This window comes from Micrasema longulum, unplaced genomic scaffold, assembly GCF_059751315.1.
Source record: "Micrasema longulum isolate JH-2025_06_02 unplaced genomic scaffold, ASM5975131v1 h1tg000045l, whole genome shotgun sequence".
NCBI lineage: Eukaryota > Metazoa > Arthropoda > Insecta > Trichoptera > Brachycentridae > Micrasema > Micrasema longulum.
This window is the reverse complement of record NW_028277252.1, coordinates 257,932-280,091: the sequence shown is the minus strand read 5'-3', so window position 1 is coordinate 280,091 and position 22,160 is coordinate 257,932. Positions and strand designations below refer to the sequence as shown.

The 22,160-nt window shown below is 31.2% G+C and overlaps 2 protein-coding genes and 1 long non-coding RNA gene across 6 annotated transcripts in view; 2 read left to right on the top strand and 1 right to left on the bottom strand.

Annotated features, from left to right (window-relative positions):
• The window catches only part of LOC148285229 (uncharacterized), a 543,189-nt gene that overhangs the window by 393,384 nt on the left and 127,645 nt on the right, over nt 1-22,160 (top strand). The gene's annotated exons all lie outside the window — the stretch shown is intronic.
• Nucleotides 15,304-22,160, top strand: part of LOC148285227 (uncharacterized) — a 262,896-nt gene continuing 256,039 nt past the window's right edge. Inside the window, exon 1 of one of the 3 annotated variants that reach the window (XM_088228201.1) lies at nt 15,304-15,461. The gene's annotated coding sequence lies outside the window, so the exon portion shown is untranslated. Of the gene's footprint in view, nt 15,668-22,160 lie in introns of all 3 variants that reach the window. The other 2 variants (XM_088228221.1, XM_088228210.1) reach the window with 2 other exon arrangements.
• On the bottom strand, nt 15,348-17,036 carry LOC148285230 (uncharacterized). Its single transcript, XR_015822583.1, has 2 exons — nt 15,564-17,036; nt 15,348-15,408 (listed from the first exon to the last, which is right to left on the bottom strand). It is a non-coding gene; the product is annotated as an uncharacterized LOC148285230 (long non-coding RNA).

Below are 22,160 nucleotides of genomic sequence, written 5' to 3'. Positions count from 1 at the left end.
TAAAATATTTGTATTTTATGCTATGATTTTGCAAGAAAGGAAGCAACAATCAAAGCAAATGAAATTGGATCCTTTTTTTTTAAGTGTGATAATTTAATTTAGTACCGATGAACTGGAAAATTAGTATTTATTGTTCAAAAAATCATTATTTAAATCAAGAGATTATTATTTAGTTTATAATGTATTTTATAAATACATTTATAATTTGTTTTGAATATAAAAAGGATATGTATTAAATAAACATGTTAGATTGTTTTTAAAATTTTGACATAGATCCTAACCTTATATCTTATATTATATTTGTGTTCATTTTATGCCGATTTTTTTTACGTCGGTGTCTCTCGGAACGGATCCCCGGCGCACAACGACGTTTACCTGTACTTCACTTAGAAAGCTGACATAAATTAAGTACGTTATTTTTTTTTCTCTTTATTTTACGTTCCTAATTTATTTTTTGTTTATTAATTTATACGTGTGTGTATTTTGTTAGCTCATCTGCTACTTTCTACTTACGTGCCCTTGTTTTTAAATCTGAGGGACTGGAAATTTCTCTCGTCCGAATGAGATGATCGGAAACTTTTTTGTTTTTGATCTTCAGATCTTGAACTTTTTATTGCCTTCTCAAATGTCTTTGTAGAGAACATACAAAGTTGAAGAGCTTTTGAAAATACGCTCGAGGAATATAAAGCTTGTAACAATTTCAAAGAAAAATAAATAAATAAAATTTACTCAAATGCCGTTGGAATCTCTTCTACTTTTACTGGTTTATTTTTATAATGTAAATACCTGATAATACGAGCTACAGAAAAGCTTTTTCGTGAATATAAACTGAAGCACGTTTTTCAGATTAAGCACATACATTTTTACTGTGACGTACTGCCTATAATTATGTTATTCAATATTTTTAAACAAGCAATTAACCTTTTTTTTAAATACTCAAATGTCATTTTCCATTTTTTATTTAATGGTCCTTTGATTGACCGGTAATTGAGAGACTCGTCATCTTTCTTCGTATATTAAAAAAATAATCTAAATACGCTCTGAGTCGACGCCAAATAGTTAAATCAACCACTCAAGTGGGCGGCTAGGATGTTCATTAAATGCCGACGTTCACTTGAAAGGTTAGGCCATTCGTTTTATGAATAATCATAGCTCAACGTGTTGGCTGGTTGAAAACTAGTATTTTAGAAACAGCCGGACCAAAAGCCGCCGAGTTAGGTAGGGTTAAATTAGATTATAAAAATGGTTTTTTCACTTAACTTTTAGTTTAGGGTTCAATTAAATAAAAAAATCTTTTTTTTCTCAATAAAACTTAATCTATCTAATTCCACATAGCAATATAAGTAAAAACCGTTATTATTGTCGTATTAACATTAAAGAGGCTAGACAACGTTCAGTTATTTCATTTCATTACATTTCGGCATTTAATGAACCCCCTAGCCACCAATTGAGTGGCCGATTTAACTATTTGATGGCGTCACTTATACAGTTCTTAATACAGGGAACTCGGAAAAAATACAGAAATTTAGAACAATAAGGGTTTTTGTGTGGGATCATTGTTATGACGAGAGGCAATGTCCCCTGAAATCGAAAATGATAATATTGATGATGGAGGTGCTGCTATATTTCTAAATAAAAATAAAAATCACTGTGCTCTTAGTGAAGGTATTATAATTATTAATTTTTTATTTATAAATAAATTTAAAAAAAAATTTAACATCATAATGACCGTGATGAGGTCTAGGTTAGGACTTTGCCAGTAGTGTCTTAATAATTTGATCTACTTATTTGCTATGGAATGCGTATTGTTTTTCTTCTATTGTTTGAGTGCATGTTGTATCGGGCGAAGTCTTCTAATGTTTTCTTTATGTATTTGGGTTTCGTGTCATTATTTGTTGTGTTTGTTTTACTACGTTATTCTTATTTTTCAAAGACGGATCTAGAGCGTACGGCCGCGGTCTCAATTTAGAACTCGCACAGTATTATTTCACTGTCATGCTGGGAAATCAGAAAAATATTATTTTACCGACCATGTATATTAGACTAATCACAAATTGACAATACTGCAGTGGGGTTACAATGAAAGCTTTTAAAATGTCTATAATTTGTAATTTTCGCTGTTCGATTGTAAACAAATATTAATTTTTCCCTTAATTAGTTTTAATAATTGACAGTGAATATGCGAAACTGAAGAAAGACATTTGTAAAATTGAAGTCTTTATGAACAGTTTTGAGAAAGGGGTAGGTGTTTTCATTGTAGTTCCTAACACACCATTTTTTTCTTTTTTAGCCTTATTCTCTCCACTGCTAGATAAAGGCCTCTTCTAAACGTCTCCATTCCTTCCTATCACCCGCTTTCATCATCCGTGTTTTACCGACAATATAGGCGATGTCATCCACCCATCTTTTATGTGGCCTTTTAACACTTTTTTTGCGCATTAAGTTTATATTATATTTAATACACCATTAAGTGCTGAGAAAGAAACGATGATAAATTTTAGTTATGACGCATTTTTAGTCCTCAAATGATAATTTATTCAATAATATTGAAAGTACGGGGTTTGATAATAGCCATACCAAAATTGCGTTTTAGAAATATTTCGAGGTTTGAAAAAAACGCTAGCCTAAGTTTATTATTTCAAATTGTAATTACTTTGGAAGTTACAGTTTTATTTTTTAGGAATAAATAAACAGTTTTATAAATATACAAAGATTCCGCGTATTTTTTTATCAAACGACATATTTATGTTTTTCTATCCAATTTTTTCTGTTCAATTACTGGATTTTACCCACTATATGCCTTTATCAACATTGCTCTATATTTCAACGGAGATAGAGATTTTCTTAAGATAGAATCGTGGATTCTTTTTTTTGGTTGCATTTTATTTTATTTTTTCAACCGTAACCGAAAAACGTAGTTTCTATTATTGTTTTTTTTATATTTTTAAATCATTATAATACAAAGTATAAAACAAATGAATTTTTTTTATTAATATCCCTACAGAGATGAGGTAGAATTTTTTCAAATTCAGGATTATGGATATTCGAGCGTTTACAGGGCTTATGACCTGTCACTGGCTGGGTTAAGTGGTGAATTAAAATTCTACCTCATCTCTGTAGGGATATTAATAAAAATATATACCTACTCCTCCTTGGGAAAAATCCAGATTTGTGTATGTACAAAAAAAAAATAAAAAAAATGCACGTACCAAAAATAATGTTGTCAAATGAATTATATTCCCATATTTAATTCGAGATTTAAATAATAATAAAAAGCACATATTCATAACAACAAAGAAAACAACTCAGGTTTAAAAAACACATTACAACAGTATATAAACAAAAAACTTTTTTTACCCAATCAAAATAAATAAATAACTAAAAATGCTTTCAAAAATGGAGGAAGTGGTAAATCTAGGACTTGGGGATATAAGATCGTTAACATCACATGCTACACAGACGAAACGACCATTGTGGCAGAATCAGAAGATGATTGACAAAGATTTTAATTTTTAGATTTTATATTAACGCCTTGTTTTATGTTAAAGACTAACTTCCGCGGTAAAATAAAATACATAAATTTATCTTACTAGCGAATTTGACAACGAGAAAAATTTTACGTCAAATTTGAACTAGCCTGACAAATGAACTGAAAATCAATTGATAAAATAATATGTAGATTCATTTAGTTTCTTGTAGGAATTGAACCACAAATAACAATGGGAAAGTTAAGTCTATCGTATTTGTTGGTCAATAATAGATAGTATCTTATCAAACTATCGTCACAACAATATCAAACGATTCAATAATCTGCCAGTAGTGGTGTGTAAGGGTCCTTGTGTTTATATCTCCAATCATAATAACAAGACAATATTGTGTATTAGTTCCAACTGTCTGCTATTTGTGGGTTTAGGACCGCGTAATTCCGCAACTGGTTTCCTCTTAAAGCTTGCGATTAAATTATTCATTTATTCGAGGGTTGTTATTCAAATGGAAACTGTCAAATAAAGTTTGTATTCTGTGGCTTCAGATGATCAACAAATTTCTTATCGTATCGAAATTCCTTATCTTTGGTTTGTTTAACTTACTGTTATTTACTACATTTTTTTATATAAAAATAAACTACCGTCGAAATGTAGTTCCGTGGTATATTTGTGGACTGATCAGAGGCCAAAATTCAATTCTTATTTTCTGGCACGGATGACACGAATCATAATGATAGGTTGTATGCCTCAAGTGCTCTTCCAGATTTTTATAAATGTATTAGAAAAACAAAATATTAAAGACGTTACCGGGAACTATTTCAAAACTTTATGCATGTTGGCCAATCATTGTGAGGCGAAAAAATAAACAATTCGATAGAAATTTTTAACATATCCAGAGTGGAAATAATAGTTTTTACTAGCTAATTACAGTATGTATTATTTTATTGTATGATATTTCCTGTAAACATATTTATTTATTTGACGGACTTATGCAGTCCATTCTTACGATGGTAAATACAATTTCTTATAATAAATACAGGCACTAATCAAATAAAATACAACTAAATAAAATTATAGCTAGGAAAAAAATAAAAATTACTACCTCAAGACAAGATCTGGTCTATCTAAGTGATTTTTTAAATCTATAAAGACTTACACCAAAAAATTCCAGATCCTGTCTCGAGTTTACAATACGACACAATCGGGACATTGGTGCATGCAAGCCATTGTTTGTGCTGTGTTGATCGAGGAACAGCACATTATAATTTCGCAACCGGCGGATTGGAACATTGAATGCCACTTGTTCCAGTAACGATGGTACATCAATTAAGCCATTCAGTAAATTAATCTTAAATTTGGACTCAATGTTAATTCTACGTTTTTGTAGACTTGAGATTTTTAACATTGACTCCATTTTTCCGTAAGTGTAGTCTCACCTCTCGAGGCCAATCATCCATGCTAATTTTCTTACCAAACGATGTTGCACCGATTCGATATGATTTATCCGGCCAACATAGAAGGCAGACCAGATCACGGATGCATATTCTAAAAGAGGACAAACAAGTGAACAATACAGTGTTTTAACCGTGAACATATTGGTAAAGTCACAAGATGTCCTGCTAACAAAACCCGAGAGTTTTGGTGACTTGTTAATCATAGTATCAATATGTTCATTAAAGATAAGTTAACAGTCCATGATAACTCCGAGGTCCTTAATAGACTTGACTACATCTAAATTAATATTGTCCAATTTGTAATCAAAGGAGATAGGTATTTTCATTCCATAAAAATACATTATTTTTTATTTTTTAATATTTAATTATAGGTAACTGGCTTTGCACCACATATTAAAAGAATCAATATCTGACTGAAGCAGCAAACAGTCATTTGTATTTTGAATTATTTTAAGAATTTTACTGCCGTCCGCAAATTTTATTGATTTATTTTAAGCACTAACTTCGTATTGAATCACTTATTTTTTACCAACCAGTTTCTAAGCTTCAAAAGCTTATTTATCAAGGTAAAACTTCGTCGTGATTGTCGAACAACGAGGATTTGATTTTCATTGTCTTTACATAAGGGCAGTTTATTTTTTTTTAATATTTAGCTATTTCACAAAAGTATATCATTTGATACTTTAAAAAGTTATATTTATTTTTAATTTTTCAAACCTGGGATACAAAGCCTTTATATAACCTTTTCAAGATCAAATCTATAAGAAAAACAATGTTGCATTTTTCGCACATCCATCGTTGTTCTGCGATGACAATTTATTTTTGGCCATATTTCCTATTCTAGAAATTTATTTTTATTTGTTGAAGTATCTGTTTTTGTTTTTTTATTATAGTGTTAAATATGCAAATTACTAAATAATATGAAACGTTTGTTTAAGATGGTACATGTTATATTTTTTCATGGTCGATTTGTGAAATTCTGATCGATTTATCATTTATAGTTTTGGATTTTATAAGGGTTTTTAAATAGATACCGTATTTTTTCTCGTTCTGGCTAGCTATAATTTTTTTGTTTTAAGTCACGACTGGTTTTGCAACATACATCCATCGTTCGCTATATAATTTACTCATTTTATTATCAATTAATTTGAAGTTTTGCAAACTTCACACTGACTTCTTGAATTACTAAACTCTTCCCCTCGTTCCATTAATGCGCCGGCTTAAAGAATATTTTTGCTGTACCTGTCAGACAGGATATTTTATCAGAACTGGAGATCTTTAAGTTATTTCAAAGAGGAAATTGTCTTTCTTTCGTTGAAGTTAGTAATATTTAAACGCATCCATCAAACGCTATTAGTTTCAAATGGTTTTTGTCACAAAGCTTTGGGCGCTCCCCTGTTTTAAATACGATGACGTAGATTTTTGACAATCGCTTTGACGAACCGATTTCCGAGATTCATTAATGTGAACCCGTCTTTGTTCATTCGACTGAAATATTATATAAAATTGCACACTTGTAAAATTCAGTAATGGAGTTTTCTTTTTATATTAAACATTTAGTAGAGGCGTTCTAATGACTAATTATGAAATTATTGTTCGTGGGGAATATCTTAAAACAGGTTAAAAAATAATAAATGACATTATTTACTTATCAAGAAGTCTACATAACTTTACAAAGTAAAGAAATTAGGTAAACAAGTAAGTTTGTTAAATAGTGGTTTAAAATTACATCTAAAATACATATTAAATATTTGACAAAATACATTTAGACCTAGAAAGTATGTTTACTAAAAATGAACAGAGATTTTATGTTCTTTTCTAACACAAGTCCGTCTCTGTTGGAATATTTATCCATCCTGATAAAATTCCTTAGAAGTTGATTAATAATTTACTTCTTTCTTTATTATTTTTGGTTCTTGCTAATATTTTATGTTTAAAGTGTGGCGAAGCGTAAGCTGGTTCATGACAGCAGGTATATGAAATTTCGTAATTCACAGCGTGAATTCATAATAAGGAAATAGAGTGAATGGACTGACGTTTTTGAAGGTTTTTCTTATTCTTCTGGAAACTGCGGCAAACTTCCACACTTTAATATCTTCGACACGGTAAATTTATTTTTGTTTATTATTAACTATATTTTATTTTGTATCGAAAATCGGTTAGCGATTAACATGTTCTTCTATAGACTTCAAAGCGGACATCGACATCAGGTGACAAGTTATAACTATTAATTAGTTTTCGAAATCTTCACAAAGGGGCGAAAGGGACAGGATTGAAATTGGCGAGAGGAAAGGAGACCGTTATAGAAATTAATTTACGCTGTGACACATTATCAAAAACGACCTAACCAAATTGTATTATATATTTGTATGCTATTTTATTATGTTGTATGTATTAACTATAATGGATACTTGTACGTGTACAGACTTACATGTAAACAATCTAATGGTGCTTGAAGCAGTACATTTGAACACCAATCGCAACGTTTCTCTGTATATACGATGTTTAGATACATATATATTTGTTATATTTATAGCAATGTCTATCAGTCCCACGCTTTGGGTGTACGGCAGATCTTCTAAATTAACAATTGCAATTTATCAATTACTTAAATGACAATTACATTTTTTCAACATTATTCAGGCGTAATTTCTAGGGTAAAAACAGATTTTAAAAAAAGATTTGTGTCAACGTTACTGGGAATCAAACCTGGTACCTCATGAATGGTAGTCAAACGTATTGACTAGACGCAGGCATATAGCTTTTTGTGTATGTATAAAATCTTCGCGGAGATTATTTAAAGAATATACTAATTTAAATATTGGAAGGTTTAATATCTAAATCCAATCTGCGTATGCCAATTGTGTGATGTTTTATATGTTTTTAGTACTTCTCTGCCGTGTTGAAAGCTGGACTCCCATCCAAGCTACGGAAAGAAAATTTAAGCATTTGAAATAGTAAATACAGTAAACACAAAAAATCCTAGAGTACTTTGGATATTTATGAGGGGAGAGAAATAATCAGTATCACAGTGCAAGGCAAAGTTAAATCATATCTTTTGGCTCAAAAACTTACGAGAGTTGTTCCACTATAACTTAAAACCCTTATTTAGGCCAGCTTCCGACAAAATGAATATTGCCATGACGATAGTGTTCATCATGATTCTCATAATTTTTCAATATAAAGCATAATTTATTTTCCGAATGCTTGAGTTTACTGTTTACCATATGTTTTTGTTATGTTTTTTTTTTTTATAATTATTTTTTATGTTTCTAATCCTATATTTGTGGTGATATACTCTTGTGTCTGTGTCATATAATTGCTCGCCCCATTTCAACACAGGACTTTTAGTCCCATCGAGTTGGGACTTACTGTCTCAAATAATGTACAATAAACTTATGTATGTAAATAAATAAATAAATAGTTCATATAAATCAACTCTATTAAATTATTTCAAAGATGGTGAACGGTACGTTACATTTTTTAGGATATTTTTTTGTACCTATAATGTATTTTTAAATTTTTATTTTACTTTTTGCATATTTTTGCATTATTTATGACGTACGTTTAGAATTGTTTTTTTTTTACTATGATAAAAAAAAAATTCTCTTGGTATAATTATTTCATATATTTATTTTTGTTGATTGATAAAGATCTACTTGTCCTTTTTCAAACCATTTTCCCAATTTTTTTATTTTTATGTGCCCATAATGATTTTTTTGTGTAATATTAACTAGCGCGTTCATTGTATGAAACCGCGTGTACGGATAAACTTTTTTTTTCATTTACCTACTGGATATTATTTTAAACGTTTTTTCTACACACTTTGTCTTTCTTGTATGGTAAAAGGCAATGCGTGCAGTCGATATAAATAAATAATAAAATAATTATCATAGTGTTCATCATAGCTGAAATAAATTTTAGAATTTGCTCTGTCATCCGTTATTAGCATACAAAGAACTCCAAATGTAATTTATCGCTAGGGATAACTTGAAAGTGTTGAACTGACTAAACTTTAAACTGAAGAAAATTAAGTTGTTTAACTTTATTTTCTAAACGATCAACGTAACGCTCTAACAACTCTATGCATAATTGCGTTCAGTTCGTGGAAAAGAGAAACATTCGACTACTCTATATTAAACATGTTATGTTTGTTTTTGACTCAATGGATTTCATAGTTCTGACCCAAAGATAATTTATGTTATGGGGTGGCCTTGGTGGTCTTGTAGTAAAACTTTTCCTTTTTTATTAGTGTGGTATATTTACAAGATATACAGAGGAACAATAGTTACAAGTGGACAAGTGTCTACAGAGGAGGCTAGCTGAAGAATGGCCTGTTGGTCTAGGTATGTGGGGGTACCTTGTGGCCAGTGGGTAGGTGTTGTATTGCCAACAATACAACCCTTACCTACACCTCTTACAATTTACATTTGTCGAGAGGCATGGCAGATTTTCTGTAGAGAAACATACTTCTCGAATGATATGTTTTTATTGTTTTTATATCAACTTTTCAACGTCTTCATCAAACCCTTATCTGCACCTGATGGTGCACAGGGCACTGCATTGCTAATAATGATAGGAACATGAAGGTAAGGTGATCAGTCTTATGCTTCAGGTGCCAGTTCAGGGACAGTGATATTTTTCAGTGTGTAATAGTGTTTCAGTGATTTTTGACAACCCTGAAATTATGCGGAGCATTAGCTATTATGTTCCGGATAATTATCTTAGACAGCGTCTGCATAGACTGTTTCACATTCCAATATATAGGACCAACCTACCAATGGTTATGCCTGTTTGAAGGGCTATCTCTATGTTGAACAATATTACTTTAGACACTGACATTTTTTACGTTTCCGAGGGAGTTTTTTGTTACAAGATTCTCTTACTTTTTTAACATATTATTTTCTGGATATTATGTATAATTATGTGTTACTTTTATATATACCTAATTTAACCTTATTTTTTAAATTATTTCTATATGTTTGAGTTAAGATATTACATTTTGTAATGTCCATATATATGAATAAATGAAATTGAAATTAATTATAGTAAAGGCCTGATATAGCAAAACATTTGATTTTTTTACAGAGTTCTTATGGTATTATATACTCGTCCTTACCCAATAATTCCCTTCTAGAGTAATGAGTGAACTTAAAAATCGTTCAAACAAAACAATGCTTATTCCAGATTATTAATCCAAATCCTTTCTTTTCCATTAATTTGTATGTCTCGATTTTTCTTAAAGTCGAGTAGAGATGTTCGTCTCGTGGTGTAGTGGTTGGCGCTTTCGCTAATCAACTTTGAGGTCCTGGGTTGGATTACTGGGAAGGTTGACATTTAATACTTGTTTTTACGGTTGTATTGCACTGCAGTATTTCACTGTCCCCGGACTGGCACCTAAAGGGTAAGATTGATCACTCTACCATCCCGTAACAGATGACCGAGATATGCTGCATTGATTTTCGGTGCCCTATGTACCAAAAGGTGCGGATCAGGGTTTTATAATAATCAAGATGATGAAGAGAAAAACATTTTGTATGTATTCAAATAAAATGTTTATTTCAATATTATTTATCTTTTCTATTACATAAAGGTCCTCGTGGTTATTATAATTATTATTACATATAATGATAATCATTTGAATAAATCCGTAGCACGTGACAACAAAATAAATTATTTTAATTAAATTACAAATTTAAAAGCTTCAATTAAATTAACTTAACAATAGAATCACCATGTAAAGCGCCCTTGAGGTATTTTATAACGAAAATGGCGCTATATAAGTTATCCATAATAATAATAACTTACACATTTTCGTAATATAATACCTCAAGAACGCTTTACAAAGTGATTCTATTGATAAATCAATTCAGTTGAAGCTTGTATACTTGTAATTTAATTAAAACAATTTATATTGTTATCACACACTACGGATTTATAAATGATTTAGAGAACAAGGGGGTTTAAAGTTTTTTCCGAAACATCAATTCACTCTCACAGCCTCGCACCTCTGCTGGGAGAGCATTCCATGCCATAGGGCCTGCGACCGCAAATGCGCGTTCACTGAATTTAGTGCACTGTTTGTGTAGAGGTATAGTAACTTTTTCTCACGCCGTAGACGTAGCTGACCTAAGCGTAAGACACCTGTCAGCTAGTTTATCGGGAATGCATAGGTGCCTTAGATATTCCTGAGCGGAGTTGTGCAGTGATTTTAACATAAGCCAACAGAGTTTTTATTCCACCCTCTGCGGAAAACGTAGCCAGCGTAATTCCCGAAGATGTGGAGTGTAATGTCTAACTAAGTCTCGCTGCAGCATTTAATACAGACTGTGGTTAGCAGAGGAGCATTTTTTTAAAACGTTGAAGATTCTTTTCGCCTTTATTTTTGTGTATATTTTTAAATCCTGTCCAACGCTAACAACAAAATGTTAATTCAAATTTGGTTTAAGAGATAATTTAATCAGCATTAGTGATACACCTTCTTCTAGAATAATCGTCATATGATCTACCGTTATGAGTTCCTTAATTATGTATGTACATATTATTATGTAATCAATATCAAAGATTAAGGTACCTGTTGTTTGTTATTCAAGTACATTTATAATTAACTTTTATGGTTTTCAGTGTATAGATTATTAGATTGTAGGTTAGGTAGTTTTGAGGCATATCCCTCAGCAAGTACTTATTTGCGTGTAAACCGAAACCCTTTCGAGTCTATTCAAACAATTTCTTGGTAGAACTTTGTTATTATTATGGAGAACTTAAATTCAATAAGATAAGCAAATTAGTAGGACAACCCTGTTATATTTATACTACGAAAATATGTATACCTATATACGAGTACGTAATATATGGTTTCAACTTAAATGTATCGAAAATTAATCAAAACCAAAATACTGTTTACAATGTTCTCGTATGATTTTCTTGTTATATTGATCTTTTAAATTATTGTTTCAAGTAATTTGATTTTAACATTTTTATTGTTTTTAAAATTAGTACGGAATGTTTTATATAATTTCTAGTTTTATTTGTGTCTCTTAATCTTGGATAAAAAGTCATGTATGTTTTCAAAAAAGTAATTAAACCAAATATGTTCACATTATCAGTTTTTTAAAAGGCAATTTTACCGTGTATGTTAATAAAATAATAATAACAATAAACTTTTCTCATTAAATCGTGTACGCCTGAAATTTCTTTCATAAAGATTTTACAACGTTTTTTTTATAAATATTTTTGTTTAAATATAAATAAAAATATAATTTCAGTACGTATAGTTTTTCGTTCGGCGTATCTCGGCTTTGATTCGTACCACACCCGATTTCCTTGCTTTCGAATCATTCTTAATGATTTAAAACATTTGGCAACTGTTGTGTGATCGACTCCTAATGATTCTGCAAGTTCGTTTTGCGTCTGACATAGGTTTTCATCGAGTTATGCTTCGAACTCTTTGTCTTTAAACGTTTTCGGTGTCCCAGAGCGTTCTTTATCTCCAACATCAAAATCATTATTTTCAAAGCGTCGAAACCAATCTCTGCATGTTGTTTCTGACATAACATTGTTGCCGTAAGTCGGTACAAGCATTTTTTTGGCATGAAATTAGACGTGTTTAACGTCACGAAAAAAAAAATTATACTTTGGTGGAATAACATATACTGTCATTTCAAGCACCATGATAGAGCTTCACGATGAAGTTGTCTACAGTATTGCCCGATGTTAAAAAACTTAGATAACACCATCTGTCGGAAAACAGTGAGAACTGACTGATGTCTCTATTATATTATATTTTTATTAATTACATTTATGTTTATTCTTACATAGTTTCATAGAACAACTATTTTTTTATTGAGTATATAATTAATCGTTGTCATCAGTAATATTTTATTAATGATGACGACGATTAATTATATACCGATTTCTATGAATTCTTATAATTGTGTTTGAAATAACATGATACAAATTTTGCGTTTTTTTACTAAACATATTTGTATATTATGCTAAAAAATATATATTGGCGGTTATATCGTGTGAACAGTAACTGAGACTTAATTAATTTTGATTGGGGTTAAATAAATAACCTCATTCGATTTAGATATTTTAATAAAATTTTGGTATAGAAGTGGAAAGTTTAAGGCAAAGTTTATTTTTCTTTTTTTATAAATTTGTGAAATTGAGTTACGCTTATGGATTTTATTAATTGATGGTGCTCTAAAAATGTTAAAAAGTTATAAGATTAGGTAATTAAAAATTTGAATTTATAACTTTCCCTTTTTCATTTACTTCCTCGTAAATCCAATATTCGTGTTTTTTCTTTTCATATTAATTTGTCGTGTATTGTTTTTAATGTTTCTGGTTTTGTATAATATTTGATGTGATAACTGTGTTTGAATTAATTATTCGTCCCAACATGACAACTAATTAAATTTTAAAAAAAAAATATAGTTAAATTCGGTTAGTAAAAATGTATAAATTAATTAATTTACACTCTGTGTTACATTTATCATTTTCCATATATTTTTCAACCCTTACAACTGTTAACTTTTATTAAAAAAGTTAAAGACTAGTAACGATTGCTTTGAAAAAAAAAACACAAATAGTGTAATTATTTTATGAGATTTAGTTTTGTACAGCTCAAATTAATTATGCATGCTCCCATAACTTTCATTGCATGTTGTACGTTTCACCGGATTCCTATTCTCAAATACTTTGCCAAGTTCTATGAGTTGTAAAGTAACGCTGCGCTGTATTGAGATTTAAATCACGGAGGATTACAGCTTGATAAATAAAACAGTTCGATTTCGTAGGCTAGAAATAATTAGGATTGTTAATTCACACTAAAATATATGTAAGTTTCGCCCCTTTAATCGCGTGTGGGACCTGCGAAATTAGCGTATTATAATAACGCCTTTTGCAGCGTAGTGTGTATATGGAAATCTCTAGATCTTTTATTGCGTGACGTAAAATGAACCCTTTTAATTATCTAATAATATTGTGTTTAAAATTTATGCTTATTAGTTTTAATTTAGGATTTTTACTATTACTTTTTAATCACGCGTATCATGGATATGTTTTTTGTATGTCACATTCACGCTGAGGTATTTGTATATTGTTTTAAAATAAAATGCATGTTAAGTATTAAACACTTTTTTAATATTTTATTTTCTTGTTTTGGATATTAATTTAAAATTGTAGTTTTTTGTTTGTTTTGTAGATATGAATTATATTTTTTGTTTAATTTTTATTTTTTATTGTTTCGGTTGCATTTATGACCACCCACCACTTTAACATGTTTTTTAAAGGTTAAAATATATGCAGGTATATGTTTTATTCTTTAATTTTATAATTATTTTTTCTCTCTATTTTTTTACTTTTTATAAAATATTTTTAACCATTTTATGTGGTTTTATTGAGTTTTTTCTTTCTTTCTTAAATCTGATTTTTATTTTTTCAAAGCATCAAAAACAAAACAAATATATATGTTCATTATTTTATTCACTAAGTACCGTTTATTTCAAAAAAATAAAAAATAAAATTAATAAATTATATACCTATTTAATGTCTTAGTTTTACAATGTGTTCACATGATTGTAATTTTATTTCCCTCTTTGTTATGTTTGGAGTCACATCTTAGAAAACATAAACTCAAAAAAGTTTTTCAAATCAATCGGATCCAACGTGCTGGAATAAAAATTGTTATAATTTTTTTATTCATGTATTTTATTGTCATTTAATCGATAAAATGAACAATTTAGTAAAAATATTGTTTTTATTTTAAAGTTTGTCATCCTGCTGAAAATGATTTAAAATGAATCTTGGTGCATTCTCCTACGTCATTTTTTTTATTTTTTTTTTTTTTTTTATTTATTTTTTTTCTTTTTTAAATTCAAAACAATTTTTTTTTTTTAAATTCCCGCCAAACTGCAGAAGCAGTTTTTTTGCAGGGATTTCTCTCTTTAAACATTTTTGTAACATAATATAATAAATGTTTACATAAAATATTTTTTAAAAAAAATCTTAAAAATATCAATAAAATAAAAGTTTAAAAAAAATTAAATACAAGTTAATCAAGTCTTTTTTGAAAACGAAATATATAAAAAATAATAAACAAACACTTTTTTGACACTGTTTTAAATTGTTTGGTTTCCCCATTTTTAAAAAATTTTTTTTTTTTATAGACTAAACTTAGAATTTAAGAAAAAGATTTTTAAAACCAATTTTACTTTGTTTTTATTCATCCAGCCAACGCATCGCCTGCACAGTTGAAGCCGAATAGAAGGTTTTCATTCCTACCACGTGATCAACCCTCCCTTCAGGCGCGGGGGGCGGGGGCGACGGCGGAGGGCGGCGAGGGCGGCGGAGGGCGGGCGCCGACAGTTCCCTCCGCGGCGTCGCGGCGCGCAGGTGTCTCTACCAGTTGTTCCCTAGCAGCCACGCAGCGCGCACGTGAACATCGCAACCGTTTGACAATCGGCCTGAAATTTGCATTTCGAGTATTTTGCAAACTTTTATTGTGGAATTAAATTCGGTACATAGTATTAAAAAATATATAATATTTTTTATGGTTTTTCTCAAGTAGTTTAATTTATTGTTTTCGAATTTTTCGCCTAAGTTTTTCGTGTTTACTTACTTTATTATCTGTTGATTTCATCTTGCCGTTGGTTTCCAGTGAATTTCTTGTATCGATGTGTTGTGATGTAATCGCGGTGTTTCGCTGTGTCCACAGTCGTACTGGTAGGTCTGAGATGATTTATTTTAGTGCCCCGCGCGCCACGCGCTAGACCGTAGTACTCCGTGCTGTTCCTGTCTCCTGACTACCACAAGGGACACTTCCACGTGGCTAGGGCCGCGATATTCCCCTGTGTTTATTTAATTAAGTATTCCCACTTTATCATCTGGATTTGGTATTTTTTAAAATAACATTGATGAACTCTATTAACATTTAAAATTATTAAATTTTGTGCAATATGTTTTTACATTAGTAATAGTTAAAAGTTTAAAAACGTATTCAGTTCAGTGTCACAAAATGGCGTTTATTTATAATCAATTTTTTCAAAATTATTTTTAAGCTTGTATTCCACTAATTTTTTATCTCTATTTTTTTACTTTTTATAAAATATTTCATGGTCATAGTTTTTAAAAAAAAAAATTTTTTATTCATAAATTTCATAAAAAGTATATGTTTTTTTAAAATTCTACACATATCTACTTTTACACATCTAGTAAATGTTATCACTGTAACTCTCCAAAAAAGATACTAGCTCTTGTGCTTGAAGAGTGACTTACACTGTTTTAGTTGTTTATTAATAAGAGTTTATATAATTTTAAATAAGAGTACATAAAAAGAAAAATAAAAACATAGGATATATAAAGAAAGAACATAAAACAATAATACATTCATACTAATTAAAATTTAATGTTGTTTTTACATGAGTTCAAAAAATTTCTGTTGATTAACTTTAAATTTATTTATTGATATATTATTTAGTTATCAGTAGATTTCTATTTTACAAATATTATTAGGTACTTAGTACTGATTCTGAACTATACATACTTCTGATCATTTTAGAACAAATGGTTAAAGCAAAAAAAAGAGATAAAACTATAATTATTTGAAGAAAATATATCCTTTACTTAAATTGTTGTTATTTAAATTATTTTAACTACAACCGGATTTAAATCATTAAGTACTTCTCCCCAAACCACAATTAACGATTAAAAAACAGATGCTTCAATTTTTTTTTTAAATATCCTCCGTACAAAAAACTATTTTTTAAATATTTATAAAAGTCGTCAAACAAAACTATTAACCTTTCAAAAAAATCTTTACTAAAAACGCAGTCTTTCAGAAAGTCAAAATTGTAACATAAAAAATGGTTATTTAGTAAAGCGTTTTGCCATTACTGTTTAAACGGTGTGAGAATTTATTAGAATGAATAATTGAGGAGTTAAATTAAAGCCAGTTCAAACACAATAATAATTACCCTTGAAAACGTTGTAATACCTTTTCAATTGACCTTCAAATCCTCACATCAATTAACTTGAGAAAGCTTTGGATCGGTAGAGGTTGCTTATTGGTTGAACGTTATTAGAAAAAATGAAAAAAAAATGTATTTCTAATTTTCACCATCAACTTTTGTATCTTTTTTTCACGGTCCTCAAGGGTTGAAACGTAAAATAACTTTCTTCCCTCAATTTTACGGAATGGGTTCAATTTACTTGAGATGCGCGATGCATGTATGTACGATGGATGGTTCATCCCTCTTGAGAATATATATAGCGTATTTGTGTTTTTATACAACCCTAAAATAACTGTATGTACGTGCATTTCACGATCAAAGTAAGGCACCAATGTTTTATAGTCAAAATATTATCCTTCTGTATTTATTTATCCGTCTGGACTTCTGATCAACTGAATAAGAAAACATGTACATTGGACTTGTTATCTGATAACGATTATATTACTTTAATTACCTAGTAATAATTTACTTAACCATGAACGGCTTTTTCAGCATCACATTTTGCCATTTCAATTTTTTATGAACTGTTTTTAAAAATATCCATTTCTTTATTTTATTTTCAGCACTTCAAGTTAAATTTTATTTATTGCGTAATTTACATATTAATATAAATTAAAATAATAATGGATAGGCTTCAACGTGGAGATTAATTTTAGTTTTCGCTCTTCTTTTGAAGCAACTCTTTTCGTTTGCTTAAAATTACCATTTTTTATCCTCTGTATTATTATTTTCCGTAAAGAGTAATTGTACCATGTTTTATAAAGCTTGCGTTTCAGCAAACTCAGGAAATTAATTATTCAAATTAATTCGCAAAATTAAATTCTTTGTTTGAGTGCGTAAATTTTTTAGAAGCTTATAAATGGGAATAGAAAAATTTCGTTTAGAGTTTTGCTTTAAAATAACGTACCTAAATTAAATAATTATGCATTTGCTTTTTTCGCATTTTTTTTTCTCAATTTAAATACATGTTGTATTTATTCATTAAATGTTCTTACTTATCAGATATTTTGAAGCGAGATTATCGTGATACCTTTATCGAAAACTTTATCAGTCTAGTTTTCGTTTTATTTTTTTATTTTCTAGACTTTTATATGCTTTTATTCTGGAAGTTATATTCGCCTCAACAATCATACATTAATTTTCCAATAATGATATTGTTTTTATCAATCAGACGTAATTTAATTATTAATAGGATATAAAAACATAACTTTTCAAAGTCAACTTTCATTAAGAAAACATCTTTTTTACATGGATATTTAAAAACACGCCTATTCTCTTTTTTTGCTACCATCAAAGATAACAACTTAACCTTTTTTTTTCTTTTGTTCTGCCAAATTTGGTACGATTCCCCTAGGGGTCTAGCTTTTGAACCGAGAATCTAATAAAGTGTGACAAGCTTTGATTGAATTATTAGATATTTGGCAATATTGATTTACTACAAGACTGTGAACTCAGGGCGTAATATGGATCGTGTACCGGCTTATCCCAGAATTTATGGATCGTTTTATCCTCAATATTTTGTGTTGTTAGACACATTCGCCATTGTTACATCGTACTTAATTACGTCTTTGCCGGTTGTACGTGCAAATAAGATAGTGAAACATTTTTCACTAACAAATAACACACGTTTCATGGTGTTAATAAACTTTTATAAGTCTCCTCTGTGGTTGCGGTTGTTCCGCCAGGCAGTAGCGAATACTTTATTTACTTTACTATCTCTGCAGTCTGAGAAGATTCGTAACTTTAGTCTAACGGATTTTGCATCTCGGAAGTATTTTTCAGATGGTTGATTCACTCGAAGGCAATCTCTGAGATCTCACAAGTTTATCTCGGAACTGCCGACAGATGTGACGGTTTGGTACTTTTTAATGGGAACAATAAACTTGAATACCAATAAATTAGTATTTGCCTCTACGAACAATAACACGCACGACTAAATACCTGCATTTTATGTATCTTAACGCGTTTTGTTGACATATAATATACGAGCTGAACTCGGCAATGCTTTGCTTTGGCTAGTTTTGAGTATATACTCGTATTTAGATTAAATGAACACAATCAAAAGTTTGATATCTATCATTCCATTTAGTTCAAATTAAGTATGCACATAAACATTATTATTTTTGTGTTTCGGATAACATAAATTATGAGAATATGCGGTTGCAGCGAATTATGATAAAAAGGTAGGTATACGACACGGCAGCCAACTCCAGTTCTTCCTCTCAATGTCAGGTCCGCGTTTCGTATATGACATGAACTGCCGACGGACTGCCAGCAGTGGACATCCAGGACTTCGACAATCTCATCTCTTGTAAAGTAAGCATGCGTAGTTAAGGGTTTCAAAAGACAAACTTAGTTTATTTTAAACGTCAATCCAGTAACAATGACGTTCATCTGAAATACCGCAAAAACTCATGTACTGTGTAACACTTTATGCTTTGATGCCCAAAATCCCCTTACGAAAGGGTCGAGAGTTTCAAATACCTGGGTATATATGTAACGGAAAATGGCAGCATTCAAAAAGAACTGGGAGTACGGCTAGGAATAGCAGGCGCCACATTTAATAGTATGAATGCTCTCTGGAGATAGGATATTTACTCAGTGAAAACCAATTGCCGCCTATATAACGCCTCACTCGGGCCCAAAACAGCAAAATTCTGAGTTTTGAGAATAGGAGTCTAAGATGAATCCTGGGTATACGAAGGTTGATTTTGAGAGGAATGAAGTAATAAGAGAACAGACGCAGCAAACTCCGGTGACAACTGTCATCAAACGGGGGCGATACGGTTGGCTTGGTCATGTGCTGTGGATGCCTCCTGAAAGTCTTAACCACGCTTGCCTACTTTACAAGGTATCAGGTTTTTGACGACCTAGACGTCCACTGCTGACTGTTCGTCGGCAGTTCGTGTCAGAACTACGGGACGCGAAACTGATTTTGGAAACTAGAAACCGCGTGAGAATAATCCATCTTCGTAGAGTAGTGGGTCGCATATTCATTCACCTACCGCATTTGAGGTCCTGGGTTCGATACCCGATAGGGTCGACGTAAAATATTTGTTTTAAATATGGTTTAATACCTCAATATTTCACTGTCGCTGGACTAGTAACGGAAGCATAATAGATGACCGAGATAAGCTGCACTCAGTTTTCCAATGCAGTGCCCTATGTACCATTGTGTACGGTTCATCATCATCTCTCTTTTTTAGCAACCGATGGTGCATAGGTAACATCAAAGGAACACCAAATGCAATGTACCAGCAAGTAACCAGTACAGGGACAGTTAAATATTCCAGTGTTAAGAATTATAAGACAATGCGTTTTTTTCAACATTTCTACAAATAATGCATCTTGGGTTTACCTGTTGAATTTTGGTTTTCTTTTCAAGTAGAATCGAGGTTTATTTTCAAATGAATTACCCGCTAAGCCTCTACTTTAGAGACTTGTCAGTAGGTAGGAAAGAAAGGATACGGGTCGAAGTTATGAATACTACACCACTACACCCAGGTCAATTTGGAAAAATCGTTGTTGGATTGCAACTGGCGGAAATCGAAACCGCGACGCCGATTTTATAGTTGGCCGTTTAACCAACTGCGCCACCGCTCCTGCCAGGGAAAAAGAGACAGACTTGTATACTATTTTATCGTGGCGTGATGCGAACTCGATCTTCGTAAAGCAGTGTCCATTTAAGTAAATTATATCATCGATTTACTGGCGCTTAGATTAACTTAAATAAACCACCTGATGATTGATTTATATACAATACTTTATTTATGTTTTATCGGTGATCATCTATCTACATTTGTAACACTTTATCATTTTCAGCCGTCTTTTAATCGTTTTAACAATCCGGGTAAGTTTCCTACTAGACAAAGGTCCTTAAAACACGGTTTTTTTTCACATCCTCCCATTTGAATAGGTTATCCCATTTTTGCTTTTAGTTTATCTTTTCCATTTCAGGAACTACTCGTTTAAAAAATACTCCAACCCTCACAAATTATATTAACTGAACAACATATTATATCTATCCCATATCAGACTAAATAAGTGGGATTTTAGTTGGGATCTGAATTGACTGGGGGCTGTCAATGATTCCTAAGTTTGAAGGCAATTGGTTCCAGGCAGAGGGGCCGGCAGCGGCAAAAGCACGATCTCTAAATCTAGTGTTTGGGGAGCGCCAGATTTCGACAAGTTTTCCTCTTCCTGAATTAAGTGCTGATCTAAGAGTAGATTTTCTTTGACATGTATTTTCCCTAATACAAAGGTCCGATAGGTGTTTTGGAGTCATTTCTTGAAGGGATTTGAATACTGTCCAGTAAAGCTTGTATTTTATTCTGTCTGGGCTTTTTAACCTGTGCAAATCTCGAAGATGTGAGATGTGAGAATATTTATTTACCCCCGTAATAAGCCTTGCGGCTGTATTGAAAACAGATTGAAGTTTATTAGTTTGATATTTTGGGAGATTTGCGTACATTCCATTGCAGTAATCTAGACGCGAAACGACATAAGCATTTACATGAGCTTTAGTTGCATCTATAGGAATATTTTTCCGCACGGATTTGATCTGTCGGAGATGGAATGATCCAGGAAACCTTCAGATACAATGTAGTAGTTAATTTATACGGACGACTAATTAAAAATGATTTTACTCATTTCATTAAAAATAATATAGCACCAGTTTCGTTTATTATATGTGTAATTTTAATAAAAAGCATCATAATTCTACAACCGTGCTACAACCGTGTCTTCACTTTGTACTATAAAATAAGTGCGTACAATATTTTTTATTGGATATAAAAAATATTTTTCTTCTCTTTTTTTTTTTAACTTTACGGTTTTCATAGGATCAGTTACGGGTTTAAGTTGAAAACGATCAGATGATCTTCTTCTTCTTCTAGTGCTTTGTCGGGTTCCCCCGACGTTGGCGATCACTACAGCGAAAGCATATGTATCTGTCCTGAGCTAATTTTACATTTCGAACCCAGGACGACTGCTTATTGATGTTTCCCGTTGCCTTCTCTGGTGGATTTTCTATCGGGATTATCTTCTCTTAGCTGGTTGGTTTTGAGGCGCCAAAAACTCGCCTTTCATCCTCTCGTTATCTGCTGTGATCACACCATTATGAGTGTGATCCCGTTGCCCGGGGTTCGCGACGTGGACGCTAACGAGTTGGACTAGTCACTAGTGCCGCCGGTGGAATGCAACTAGAC